The sequence below is a fragment of the Lissotriton vulgaris genome, unplaced genomic scaffold, assembly GCF_964263255.1.
Source record: "Lissotriton vulgaris unplaced genomic scaffold, aLisVul1.2 SCAFFOLD_388, whole genome shotgun sequence".
NCBI classification, from domain to species: Eukaryota; Metazoa; Chordata; class Amphibia; order Caudata; family Salamandridae; genus Lissotriton; species Lissotriton vulgaris.
The window spans coordinates 604,028-619,211 of NW_028250124.1; the positions used below are offsets into that span (position 1 = coordinate 604,028).

General features: G+C 47.6%; 1 pseudogene; it reads right to left on the minus strand.

Moving 5' to 3' along the window:
* Window positions 1-15,184, minus strand: part of LOC147663361 (uncharacterized) — a 129,958-nt pseudogene that overhangs the window by 46,564 nt on the left and 68,210 nt on the right.

Sequence of the window (15,184 nt, forward strand, 5' to 3'; positions counted from 1 at the left end):
AAAGGACAGGTTGCATCTGTCCTCTCTCCACCTCCTCTCTAAGCCCCTCCCCTGCTCTGCCTCCATCTTACTTTGAACCGCAGGTTCACGTTTCCCACAGGCGGTGCAGGCCCTGGCAAACCTGAACTACTTTCAGAGTTTGTTCTGGTCTGTCCAAAAGCAAAGGTGTGTTTGAAAATAAGAAAGATGGGACCTTCAAAAAACACATTCAAAACAAGCACTGCTCTGTGCAAGTCTTGTAATTCAATGTAAACGTTCAGAACAATATGTATTTTCATTAACAAATCAAATGTGTGTAGAAAGTTAAAAGGTATTGGGCCCGATTCACAGAACTAACTTAAGCCAAAATCCTAAACTTACTACCATTTGCCAGACAACCCTAACTATAGTGTGATAGTACGTTGTATAGTTTACATAGTGACAGATAATTTCCATATTACTTCTATACCTAATTTTGTTTATCCTGTGTCCATTTAATGGATGTCAGTGTTTACAAAAAGGGCCAGCAATGGTAAACCTGAAGTATATGCAGAGTGTGTGTTCAGGGCTGTCCAGGAGCACAGGTGGTTTCAATGTATGAAAGGCAGTGACCTGCAAAAAGTACATTCAAAACAAATAGTGTTCTGATCCAGTCTTGCATTTAACATGTAAATATCCAGAACAACATGTATATTTATTCAAAAACAAATGTGTGTTTCGAAAGTTAAAAGGTACATTTCTCTCACCTCTGTGGAGACACAGAGTCTCCCTCAGATGAGGCTGTAAATCTCTCCATGGAGAGGAATCTTCTGTTCCAGGCTCATTCCTCACCCTGGGGCAGCTCTGTCCAGGGAGACGTCCTTGTCTATCATGAGGGTTGTACTGGGAAACTGGTACAGAGGAGGGAGAGACAGGTGCAGAGAAACGGAGAGACGGAGAGAGAGGGACAGGGAGAGAGAAACAGAGAGAGGTGGGAGGGAGAGACAGGTACAGAGAGAAAGAGAGAGAAATGGAGGAAGAGAGAGATAGGTACAAATAAACAGAGAGATGGGGAGGGACAGGTACAAAGAGGCAAGGTGAGAGATGGAGGAAGAGAAAGGTCAGAGAGGTGGAGGGAGGAAGAGACAGGTACAGAGAAACAGAGACAGAGAGAGGGGCAGGGAGAGAGAGACAGGTACAGAGAGACAGAGAGAGGGGGAGGGGAAGACAGAGAGAGTGAGGAGGGAGGGACAGGTATAGCCAGAGGGAGCGAGAGACAGGTACAGAGAGACAGAGAGAGAGGGAGAGAGAGAGAGAGAGACAGGGAGAGGAGGAGGGAGAAGGCATAGACAGGTACAGAGAGATAGAGGGAGAGACAGGTACAGAGAGGGAGAGAGAGACAGGTACAGAGAGATAGAGGGAGGAGGGATAGACAGGTACGGAAAGATGAAGGGAGAAAGGGAGAGAGAGACAGGGAGACAGTGAGAGGAGAGGATGGACAGGTACAGATAGATATAGGGAGGGTGAGACAGGTACAGAGAGACAGAGAGACAGAGAGACAGAGAGAGGGGCAGGGAGAGGGAGACGGGTACAGAGAAACAGAGAGAGAGGGGGGAGAGACAGGTCAGAGAGGAACCAGGGAGGGGGGATAGACAGGTACAGAGAGAGAGAGGGGGGGAGGCAAGGTCAGAAAGAGGGTGGAGGAGGAGAGATAGAGGTGAAGAGAAACAGAAGGAGGATGGAGAGACAGGTACAGAGAGATAGAGGGAGGGGGAGGGAGAGACAGGTACAGAGAGATAGAGGGAGGAAAGGGAGGGAGAGAGAAACGAGGGAGGTTGGAGAGACAGGTAGAGATGGAGGGATGGTTGAGAGAGAGAGGTACAGAGAGATGAAGGGAGGGAGGAGAAAGAGAAATAGAAAGAGGGAGAGAAACAGTAATAGAGAAAGAGGGAGGTAGAGAAAGGAAAAAAAGAGGATGAGAGTTGGCAGAGAGACCGTGGAAGTGTGAGAGAAGAAGAGAAGGAGAAAACGAGAGGAGTCCAGATCAGCCATGTAAAGTGGTTCATGCAACAAAGTGTTGGAATGTTTGATGGGATCTGAGAGAGACTCCTCTTTGTGGGTCCGGGAGCAGAATATTGAGGAATAAATATTGCCTGACAAAGATATTGTGGCAGAAGTATCCAGTGGCGGCTGCTCAGCTAAGGCAGAGGAGCGTCACCCCACTACTCTAAAGGAAATCTAAATTGATAATAACATATCGGTGTTATCATTTTAGTTTTCAGAGACTTTCGGGTGGGTCGGGGCTGGCCGGAGCAGGGCGAGGGGTAGTTTGCACTACTTAGCTGCGCAGGACTGCCTGGCTGGCCCACTTGGGCCGGCCAAACAGTCCTGCATACTTTGTATCCTCCCCACCAGGATGATTACACAGCCTGGTGAGGAACATGCAAAGGCTCCCTGTTCCCATCGTTCCGACCAATCACAACCCTGCATTGCAGCCCAGGTGCTTCCTTCTGGTTCCTGCTGCCGGACCGGAGATAGGAAGAAGAGGACAGAGGAGAGGCGGCGACCGGCTATCACAGGCAAGTGTGTTTTTCTTTTTTCATCCCCCGACCCTACCCTGACCCACCACCCGGGTCCGGTAGCAGCCGCTACTGTTGTATCATACATTAGAATTAAAAATTAACACTTAAAGAGATTTACTTTTTGTAAATTATATTTTAGACACTATATTAAAGCCAGACATTATTTTAGTCAATGACTCTGACACACAACCCTCTGTGCGTGTGTGTCTCTGCACAGCTGTAGATAGAAGTGCTGTCCACAGTAACACAAGAGCATCAGCAATGGTGGAGGTACCACAGACCAGGGATGAAGGACTGTGAGGGATGTGAGGTTGAACAGTCGAGTACATACAACATGACATGCTAGGAACATATTTACATGTCAGAGTGTGAGGTGGAAGGGGGTGAGGCAGGGGCGTACCTACCGAGCGTGCATCAGGTGCAGTGGCACCGGGCCCAGGGCTGTGAGGGATGTGAGCTTAAACAGTCGATTACAGTACAACATGCATGTTAGGAACATATTTGCATGTGAGATTGTGAAGTTGAATAGGTGTGAGGCAGGAGTGTACCTTCCAAGTGCTCAGCAAGTGTGGTGGCACCGGGGCCCGGGGCTCTGAGTGATGTGAGCCTAAACAGTTTAGTACGCTACAACATGACATGTTAGGAACATATTTACATGACAGAGTATGAAGTGGAAGGGTGTGAGGCAGGGGCGTACCTACCAAGCGCGCAGCAGGTGCAGTGGCACCGGGCCCATGGCTGTGAGAGATGTGAGCCTGAACAGTCTAGTACACTACAACATCGCCTGTTAGGAACATATTTACTAGTCACAGGGAGAGGTGGAAGGGTGTGAGGGAGCGGAGTACTTACCAAGTGTGCACTGGGCCCCAGGGTTGTGAGGGGCCCCAGGCTGTGAGGGGCCTCAGGCTGTGAGGGGCCCCAGAGCTGTGAGGGGCCCCACAGCTGTGAGGGACCCAGGACTGTAAGGGGCCCCAGGGATGTGAGGGTGTAGTGTAGTTCCTATATTCCCAATAGGCTCTGCGCATTGGAATAATATATCCTATAGATTTGGCCTAGGACTTGGGTAGACTAGGTCTCTATCGAATTTATTAGACTTAATTGTGAGTGCCAGCTAGCTCAGAGGTCACTAGAAACTTTCTCGAATAAACAAGAAGGGTTTAGTTTCTGACAACCACATAAACATGACAACTTTGTTTTCCCAAGAATAAACGTATCTTCAGAGTCGTAGAAACAATAGATTTATTGAACAGTCTTCTTTCTCATGCAAGTAAAGGGAACTGCTACAATCGTAATACTGGCTGCAAAGTATAATGCGTACAGCAAGAAGAGTATTATAAAATAATACTGTAAAAGCATTGTATGGTTTCTAAACCATAGATAAATACATTCATAAATAACAAAGGCTAAAAGTACTCAACTGGTGCTTCTAAAATACGCCTACCCCAATGTACCTCATCTAAGTCTAGTACGAGGGAAGAAGTAAGTGAGGTGTAGCATAGGTTTAGTTTTTCTTTGCCAAGAATCTATCCAAGATTTCGCTTAGGGTCTAATCAGCTCTGTACCTTGGTTTTAGAATGAAGGAGGTCTGGTATCTCTGTCTCGGGACTCGATTTCCCAACACCCCGTGAAGGGGAGCTTGGAAACCCTGGAGCTGGATTCTCGCCGGGAGAAATGCAGCCTCTAGATCAGTGCGTCAGCTGGAGGGTAGGCTTCCTTCGGCACTTGATGTAGCGAGCTCCGTCGGGCAAGTAGATAGTCGAGCTGCTCCGAACCACTGTGTGTTTGCTAGGGCAAGTGTAGGCATATTTATACCATGAAGGTGCCTAGTTTGACGTAAAGTCGGGCACAATAACGTCATCAAAGAACCCCAAGGGAATGGTAGTTCTTTGAAAACTCCATGAATTCTTGGACAAATCAATATTCAAGCAAGGGGATGTCCGTGACTGCTTAAGCCGAGTTTTCCAAGAAATCGTTGTGGCTTTTTGGAACGAGTGGAAGCAGCCATGCCTGTATTTGGACAGCATGGGCTATTTCTAAATATGGTTATGATTTCTATGCCTATATAAGGGCAATGTGAATTGTACCTATATAAGGGCATGAATCGGTAAATTTTGCTCGGATCCTAAAATGCCATACAACAAGGGGCCCCAGGGCTGTTAAGGGCCCCAGAGCTGTGAGGGGCCCCAGGGCTGTGAGGGGCCCAAGGGCTGTGAGGGGCCCAGGGCTGTGAGGGGCCCCAGGGCTGTGAGGCCCCCAGGGCTGTGAGGGGCCCCAGGGCTGTGAAGAGCCCCAGGGCTGTGAGTGGCCCCAGGGCTCTCCGGGGCCCTCTGCACTACAATTGTAGCTGCTTCAGAGCTCTTGGCATCCTTGATACACCACTGGTATAAGGCAGATATGTTCATCGAGCTGCACTCTGTAGTAGTAAGAAGCCTACATTTACCACTACTACCTCAGACTGCGTCATCCCCGCGTCATCAACCCCCTCCCTCACTTTCAGCATCTACTGTCCCAGAGTGACGTCACTAACATGGCTGAACCCCAACACACATGAACATGGCATGTACTAAAATATGCAGAAACAAGAGGCCAAAAGGTGTTTACCTGGATGGAGACACCAAGAGGTTTTCAGAAGAGAGTGCGGAGGATTCTGGGAAGACCCTGGACACTCTCCAGCCTCGTCTGGGAGCCCAGCACAGCTCTGCACCCTGGGGCTGTAGAAGACTGCTCTCTCCACTGCAGGGGGGCAGGGGAGAGGGGGGAGAGAGGGAGAGAGAGGGAGAGAAGGAGAGAGAGAGAGGGAGAGAGAGGGAGAGGGAGAGAGAGAGAGAGGAGGAGGGAGAGAGAGAGAGGGAGAGAGGAGAGGGATAGGGAGAAGGAGTCGGTAGGGAGAAGGGGAGAAAACAAAGAGGAGAGATTAATTGAGGAAGGAAGGGTGAATTTCTGTTAAGATCCAAACTGCAGGGCACTACTTTTCTTTCAGTTACAATCAAGCGATTCCCTGGAGTAGAGCAGTAACAGAGTGTTAAACGTGTGGTACTTCAATGTGCTATTAAAACTACGTTCTTTTAGCCAAGCCCTCGCCACTGTACCTCGCATCAACAAGACCACCATGGGAGGCAGATCCTTTTCATACCTGGCTGCTAAAACATGGAACTCACTCCCCGCTTACCTTCGCCTTACCCAGAACCACTTAGCATTCAGAAAGCAACTTAAAACGTGGATATTTGACAAGTAATCCTCCTCCCCTTCCTAAGCGCCTTGAAACCCTCTGGGTATGTAGTGCGCTATATAAATTCTATGACTTGACTTGACTTGACTTGAGGCATATTTACAATGCCCCTGCAGCACTTTTACACCACCAGAGGGTCACTTTTGTGACACTCCTGAAGCACAGTGTGCCAGCCCATATCTACAAGGCCACCCAAAGCCACCCTGCATGCCTTTTCATCGCCTTGTAAATATGGAGGAAGGCAATGGCATTCAAGGAGTGTTGCTGTGGGTGTTCTCATACATCACATATGCTTTTTGACACAGCCTCAGTTTTACACATGCAAACACAACAGGTGATGGAGCGAATGTGGATCAATGTCACACACTCAACCCAGTCCAAAGATCTGGGCCCAAATCCATCGTTTTTTTGCACTCCACACCACCCCGGGTTAGACAATGGCGATATGCAAATCAGCTCTGACCCTGTGCCCCATGGGAACAGTCCAGTCCGAACTACAAAAGCCATGTCCTTCCCAGAACGGAATCAAGCATCCGAGGACCGGACCGGTTTCGAGGTAACACCTCTCATCAGCCCGGCTAGCTTAACTCCAGTGGTGTGGAGTGCCTGGGACCCACGTCTGGGCATCCCCAGCGCACTTAGGGCGGAATATGCAAACACAACAGGTGATGGACCGAATGTGGATCAATGTCACACACTCAACCCAGTCCAAAGATCTGGGCCCAAATCCATCGTTTTTTTGCACTCCACACCACCCCGGGTTAGACAATGGCGATATGCAAATCAGCTCTGACCCTGTGCCCAAGGGAACAGTCCAGTCCGAACTACAAAAGCCATGTCCTTCCCAGAACGGAATCAAGCATCCGAGGACCGGACCGGTATCGAGGTAACACCTCTCATCAGCCCGGCTAGCTTGACTCCAGTGGTGTGGAGTGCCTCAGACCCACGTCTGGGCTTCCCCAGCGCACTTAGGGCGGAATATGCAAACACAACAGGTGATGGACCGAATGTGGATCAATGTCACACACTCAACCCAGTCCAAAGATCTGGGCCCAAATCCATCGTTTTTTTGCACTCCACACCACCCCGGGTTAGACAATGGCGATATGCAAATCAGCTCTGACCCTGTGCCCCATGGGAACAGTCCAGTCCGAACTACAAAAGCCATGTCCTTCCCAGAACGGAATCAAGCATCCGAGGACCGGACCGGTTTCGAGGTAACACCTCTCATCAGCCCGGCTAGCTTGACTCCAGTGGTGTGGAGTGCCTGGGACCCACGTCTGGGCATCCCCAGCGCACTTAGGGCGGAATATGCAAACACAACAGGTGATGGACCGAATGTGGATCAACGTCACACACTCAACCCAGTCCAAAGATCTGGGCCCAAATCCATCGTTTTTTTGCACTCCACACCACCCCGGGTTAGACAATGGCGATATGCAAATCAGCTCTGACCCTGTGCCCCATGGGAACAGTCCAGTCCGAACTCCAAAAGCCATGTCCTTCCCAGAACGGAATCAAGCATCCGAGGACCGGACCGGTTTCGAGGTAACACCTCTCATCAGCCCGGCTAGCTTGACTCCAGTGGTGTGGAGTGCCTGGGACCCACGTCTGGGCATCCCCAGCGCACTTAGGGCGGAATATGCAAACACAACAGGTGATGGACCGAATGTGGATCAATGTCACACACTCAACCCAGTCCAAAGATCTGGGCCCAAATCCATCGTTTTTTTGCACTCCACACCACCCCGGGTTAGACAATGGCGATATGCAAATCAGCTCTGACCCTGTGCCCAAGGGAACAGTCCAGTCCGAACTACAAAAGCCATGTCCTTCCCAGAACGGAATCAAGCATCCGAGGACCGGACCGGTTTCGAGGTAACACCTCTCATCAGCCCGGCTAGCTTGACTCCAGTGGTGTGGAGTGCCTCAGACCCACGTCTGGGCTTCCCCAGCGCATTTAGGGCGGAATATGCAAACACAACAGGTGATGGACCGAATGTGGATCAATGTCACACACTCAACCCAGTCCAAAGATCTGGGCCCAAATCCATCGTTTTTTTGCACTCCACACCACCCCGGGTTAGACAATGGCGATATGCAAATCAGCTCTGACCCTGTGCCCCATGGGAACAGTCCAGTCCGAACTACAAAAGCCATGTCCTTCCCAGAACGGAATCAAGCATCCGAGGACCGGACCGGTTTCGAGGTAACACCTCTCATCAGCCCGGCTAGCTTGACTCCAGTGGTGTGGAGTGCCTGGGACCCACGTCTGGGCATCCCCAGCGCACTTAGGGCGGAATATGCAAACACAACAGGTGATGGACCGAATGTGGATCAACGTCACACACTCAACCCAGTCCAAAGATCTGGGCCCAAATCCATCGTTTTTTTGCACTCCACACCACCCCGGGTTAGACAATGGCGATATGCAAATCAGCTCTGACCCTGTGCCCCATGGGAACAGTCCAGTCCGAACTCCAAAAGCCATGTCCTTCCCAGAACGGAATCAAGCATCCGAGGACCGGACCGGTTTCGAGGTAACACCTCTCATCAGCCCGGCTAGCTTGACTCCAGTGGTGTGGAGTGCCTGGGACCCACGTCTGGGCATCCCCAGCGCACTTAGGGCGGAATATGCAAACACAACAGGTGATGGACCGAATGTGGATCAATGTCACACACTCAACCCAGTCCAAAGATCTGGGCCCAAATCCATCGTTTTTTTGCACTCGACACCACCCCGGGTTAGACAATGGCGATATGCAAATCAGCTCTGACCCTGTGCCCCATGGGAACAGTCCAGTCCGAACTACAAAAGCCATGTCCTTCCCAGAACGGAATCAAGCATCCGAGGACTGGACCGGTTTCGAGGTAACACCTCTCATCAGCCCGGCTAGCTTGACTCCAGTGGTGTGGAGTGCCTGGGACCCACGTCTGGGCATCCCCAGCGCACTTAGGGCGGAATATGCAAACACAACAGGTGATGGACCGAATGTTGATCAATGTCACACACTCAACCCAGACCAAAGATCTGGGCCCAAATCCATCGTTCTTTTGCACTCCACACCACCCCGGGTTAGACAATGGCGATATGCAAATCAGATCTGACCCTGTGCCCCATGGGAACAGTCCAGTCTGAACTACAAAAGCCATGTCCTTCCCAGAACGGAATCAAGCATCCGAGGACCGGACCGGTTTCGAGGTAACACCTCTCATCAGCCCGGCTAGCTTGACTCCAGTGGTGTGGAGTGCCTGGGACCCACGTCTGGGCATCCCCAGCACACTTAGGACGGAATATGCAAACACAACAGGTGATGGACCGAATGTGGATCAATGTCACACACTCAACCCAGTCCAAAGATCTGGGCCCAAATCCATCGGTTTTTTTGCACTCCACACCACCCCGGGTTAGACAATGGCGATATGCAAATCAGCTCTGACCCTGTGCCCCATGGGAACAGTCCAGTCCGAACTACAAAAGCCATGTCCTTCCCAGAACGGAATCAGGCATCCGAGGACCGGACCGGATTCAAGGTAACACCTCTCATCAGCCCGGCTAGCTTGACTCCAGTAGTGTGGAGTGCCTGGGAGGCCGCTCTTTTGGATTGCTGGCACCACAGTTGTGGAACTCTTTGCCGCTTGCTCTGCGGGGAGCTACTAGCCTGTTGGCTTTTAGAAAAGGCCTTAAAACTTGGTTGTTTACTCAGTAGCCTGTTTTGTTTGTGAGTTTTTGTTTGGCACTCTGCTCTTTCTTTTATCGGTGTTATGTTATTCTGTCGCAGTTTTCCTTTTCCAATAAAGCGCCGGGACACTCTTCCCACGTCTGGGCATCCCCAGCGCACTTAGGGCGGAATATGCAAACACAACAGGTGATGGACCGAATGTGGATCAATGTCACACACTCAACCCAGTCCAAAGATCTGGGCCCAAATCCATCGTTTTTTTGCACTCCACACCACCCCGGGTTAGACAATGGCGATATGCAAATCAGCTCTGACCCTGTGCCCCATGGGAACAGTCCAGTCCGAACTACAAAAGCCAAATGAAAATACGCCTTAACGAGCATAAGTCAAACATCAGACTGAAATCAGAAAAATCAAACATTGCCATGCATTTTATTGATGCTCGCCACACCATCGCCCAAATGAAATTCATCATTCTAGAGACTGTCTCCAAGAGAGAAGGGACTGACAACACCAAGTTTCTATTAAAGAGAGAACTCGAATGGATTTACATGCTACAGACCAAACGGGCTTAATGACCGCACTGAATTTAGTTGCTTTTTATGATTCCATATTGTTCACAAATGTTTATGATCCTTTATTGTTCACACATTCGTTCTACCTTGCTTCTGTAACTTTCACTGGTCCATTTACCACTGTACCGTTCCAACATGGCCGCTTCACTTTTCACCACGACCCTCCCCGCATGTCTTAGTCCATTCTCACTGTTTGTTTATTTATTCTCCCGTGTTTCCCCAACACGATAGACAACCGGCAGTTACCTGCATGAGCACACGTCTCGGCGCCACCACGTTATTCACCATGAAGTAAGTGTTCACGCACTCGCGGACCCGCATTTCCTCCTCTTAGAGAACACGCAACCGGTTATCTCCGGAGCACTCCCTTACCGGATTAAACTCACTCCAAGCACTTCGTTAATGATAACTAGTCACTCCAATTCTATCACCCGGCTTTACACGCTGACCCTTCCCTGCATAGTTATCACTATAGATGAATCCCGCCACAATCCCTTCACCCTTCACCCCATTAGTTGGTATTCGTTTTTTAATTAGTGTCTTGCACCATGAGCACTTGCATTGTAATCCTATGTTATACCATCACACTTCCCCTGACACTTTTCCTCGTATTCTTCCTCCTCAGCCTTTCCATGATCAAGGGCTGAATAGCCCGAAATGCATTGGATATAACTGTTCAGGTGTTCAACGATGTTGTCCTCTGATATGCTTTGAATATCAGTAAATAACCAAAACGGAACAGACAAAACGATATTGAAGAAAATAAACGTTATGTTTCAAATGAATCTTTGAAGCACATTTGATGATCATTACTGGTGTGCCTCGTTGGGGATGTACCTGCGGTTTCCGCAAACACAACTCTACAGTATTATTCAGTGGTGTGCAGACGGAGAACACCACCCTTTGAGAGCACCCAAAACTCTAACAACTTTTTGTCAACATCTTTCTCAACCTAGTTGTGCACCCCCCACACTCTCTTTTGATCTATCCTACTGTCCGCCCTCGGTGGGGTAGCACACTTCCAAAATGCAATTCGACGATATCAGCAGAAGCACAGAAGCCAGAGCACATACATTGGCATATGATGAAACAGAAAAAGACAGAATCTACGCGCTGATTGAGGAAGACATAAGCCCCACCACTAACACCAGAAACAAGGAACAATGTGTGAAACAATTAATCTACTTATCTAAAAGACACATCAACCAGAAGCTCCATGCGAGCACTTTACTGCGTTATCACCGGGCACTCAGGATCCCACGCGGATTACGCATCGCATTAAAACCCTCGTTATGTAAAAATTCTAAAAGCTTCCTTGAGAAATGGAACGGGATACTGAACAAATGTAGCCTTGACCTTATATTATTGATTGTAGAGGAACTGGCTGGTATCCTCAAAGAATTGGAGACAGAAATGAAAGAAATACAGGATGAAGTCAAAAACCTACTAACACCTGAGGAACTTACATCTATACTTGAAGACACTAAAACAATCTTGGACAAATACCAGAAAGAAATACTTGAACGTAAAGTCAGAAAATTCCGCCGTGATACGCTTGATTACAAGCTGGATGAAGTTTACTCATGGGCCGACGTCTACGCCCAAAGACGCCGCAATAAACCACCGAACATGAACACTGACACTTCATCATCTGATTCAGATTCAACTAAAATTCCATCTAAGCGTCCCCAACCTTTTAGGCAACCACCTAACAAAGAACAGGCCAGTACATCAAGTACCAATCAAGCACAAGATATACCCGCATCCTCGCATTCTTTTTTAGAGGTCGGCCAAACTCCACCCGAAGACCCAGGCGGAGCAAAAACAAAAGACAGAGACATAAGTCCACCAACCACGAGAAGTACGATTGCCAAAAAGAAACAAGTCTCGTAATCAACATCTCGAAGACAGAAATCAGTGATTATCAAATGAAACTACTTGAAAAGGGCACTTCATTTATCCCAACCACTTCCACTAATCTGTTGGAACTTGAAGTAAGTACTTTCAAATTCACTCGTAAACTCAGACTTAGACATTTCTTCGATAATGTTTTACCTCCTTCAACCACCACCAAAGAAGATGAACTTAAAGGATTACGACCACCAAGTACATATTTAGCACCAACCAGTCACAAATGTATAGACTTGTTCGAGACTTTAGTTCGCCAAGATCTCACTAACATCAACTTTAAAACACCAAGGAAAATCCAGAACCTAACCACCAAAGATCGAGATACACTCAAGTCGTTGGCTAACAATCCTCATATCAAAATTACTAAAGCTGATAAAGGCGGTGCGTTAGTTATACTTGACAGCGAGATGTACAGACAAAAACTCAAAGAACATATAGAAGACACCTCAACCTATATGGCATTGAACTGTAACCCCACCAATGAATATCAAGACTTGCTGAAAGAGATTGTTCACAAAGCATTCCAAAATGGGGTCATCGAAGAACGCACCAAAAAATATCTGCTCATAGATTGTCCAAAAAGTCCAACGATACACATGAGCCCTAAAATCCACAAAAATCTTATGGATCCGCCATTCAGGCCCATAGTATCCACCAAGCAGTCCATACATGAAAAGACTGGAAAATTCATTGACAAATATCTGCAACCTTTAGTGATTCAATCAGACAGCTACATTAAAGACACTACCGATTTCCTGATGAAACTTTCCAAAATACAAAACCCCAACAATAAATCGTATGTTTTATGTACTGCCGATGTGAGCGCCCTGTACACCTCCATACCACACTTAGGAGGCATCGAAGCAATTGAACAAGTCTTACTTAACAGTGAAATTGACGTGAAAATGCAAACATTTTTGATTGAATTGATGATTTTTACACTGTATCACTCTTATTTTACAGTTGATGATCAATGGTTTCTACAACTTTCAGGGATGGCCATGGGGAATTGTGCTGCCCCGTCATACGCGAATACATATATGGAAAATTTCGAAAGACATCATATATACACCAACCCGAATTTTCAGAATCATTCTAAATTGTACGTGCGGTACATTGACGACCTATTCTTTCTATGGTCAGACACTAAGGAAACCTTACATGACCTCATGACTGAAATTAATAACAAAGATCCACGCATCAAACTAACATGGCTCATCAGCGATACTGATATCGCATTTCTGAATGTACACATAAAAAATACTCCACAAGGACTGGTCACCGACCTTTACAGAAAAAGCACTGATCGCAACAACTCTTTACATTATGCCAGTTTTCATCAAGGTTCCCTTAAAAAACATCTCCCATTTTCTCAGATGCTACGTGTTAGGCGCATAGTGTCTGATGAACTTTTGGTTGAAGATCGCATCACAGAAATGCAAAACAGGTTCCTTGAACGAGGCTACCCCGACAACGTTCTGCAACAAGCACGCGCTCGTGTCACCAACATATCGAGATCAGAAAGTATGACAAAAACTCAGAAGAATCCAGATCAACGTATGGTTCTCGTTTCCAAATTTTCAACTGCAAGTCCTAAATACAAGAAAATCATACGGAAACACTGGCCCATTCTACAGAATGAACCCGATTTCCAGGGCATTTTTGCGAAACCCCCAATATTCGCACACACCAGGAGTAACAACATAAAGGAAATCCTTGCAAAATCAACAGAGACACCTAAACATCACCGTGGCACTCAACCGTGCCTTAACTGCAGTCATTGCAACAATGTAATAAAAGGAAACACTATACAGCACCCAATGAAAGGACACAATGTGAAACTTCGGGTTGACGCAACTTGTGATACTGCCAATGTGATCTATGCGTTAAAATGCCCTTGCGGAAAACTGTACATTGGCAAGACAGAACGGAAAATGAAAATACGCCTTAACGAGCATAAGTCAAACATCAGACTGAAATCAGAAAAATCAAACATTGCCATGCATTTTATTGATGCTCGCCACACCATCGCCCAAATGAAATTCATCATTCTAGAGACTGTCTCCAAGAGAGAAGGGACTGACAACACCAAGTTTCTATTAAAGAGAGAACTCGAATGGATTTACATGCTACAGACACTTAAGCCAAACGGGCTTAATGACCGCACTGAATTTAGTTGCTTTTTATGATTCCATATTGTTCACAAATGTTTATGATCCTTTATTGTTCACACATTCGTTCTACCTTGCTTCTGTAACTTTCACTGGTCCATTTACCACTGTACCGTTCCAACATGGCCGCTTCACTTTTCACCACGACCCTCCCCGCATGTGTTAGTCCATTCTCACTGTTTGTTTATTTATTCTCCCGTGTTTCCCCAACACGATAGACAACCGGCAGTTACCTGCATGAGCACACGTCTCGGCGCCACCACGTTATTCACCATGAAGTAAGTGTTCACGCACTCGCGGACCCGCATTTCCTCCGCTTAGAGAACACGCAACCGGTTATCTCCGGAGCACTCCCTTACCGGCTTAAACTCACTCCAAGCACTTCGTTAATGATAACTAGTCACTCCAATTCTATCACCCGGCTTTACATGCTGACCCTTCCCTGCATAGTTATCACTATAGATGAATCCCGCCACAATCCCTTCACCCTTCACCCCATTAGTTGGTATTCGTTTTTTAATTAGTGTCTTGCACCATGAGCACTTGCATTGTAATCCTATGTTATACCATCACACTTCCCCTGACACTTTTCCTCGTATTCTTCCTCCTCAGCCTTTCCGTGATCAAGGGCTGAATAGCCCGAAATGCATTGGATATAACTGTTCAGGTGTTCAACGATGTTGTCCTCTGATATGCTTTGAATATCAGTAAATAACCAAAACGGAACAGACAAAACGATATTGAAGAAAATAAACGTTATGTTTCAAATGAATCTTTGAAGCACATTTGATGATCATTACTGGTGTGCCTCGTTGGGGATGTACCTGCGGTTTCCGCAAACACAACTCTACGATATGCAAATCAGCTCTGACCCTGTGCCCCATGGGAACAGTCCAGTCCGAACTACAAAAGCCATGTCCTTACCAGAACGGAATCAAGCATCCGAGGACCGGACCAGTTTCGAGGTAACACCTCTCATCAGCCCGGCTAGCTTGACTCCAGTGGTGTGGAGTGCCTGGGACCCACGTCTGGGCATCCTCAGCGCACTTAGGGCAGAATTTGAAAACAAAACAGG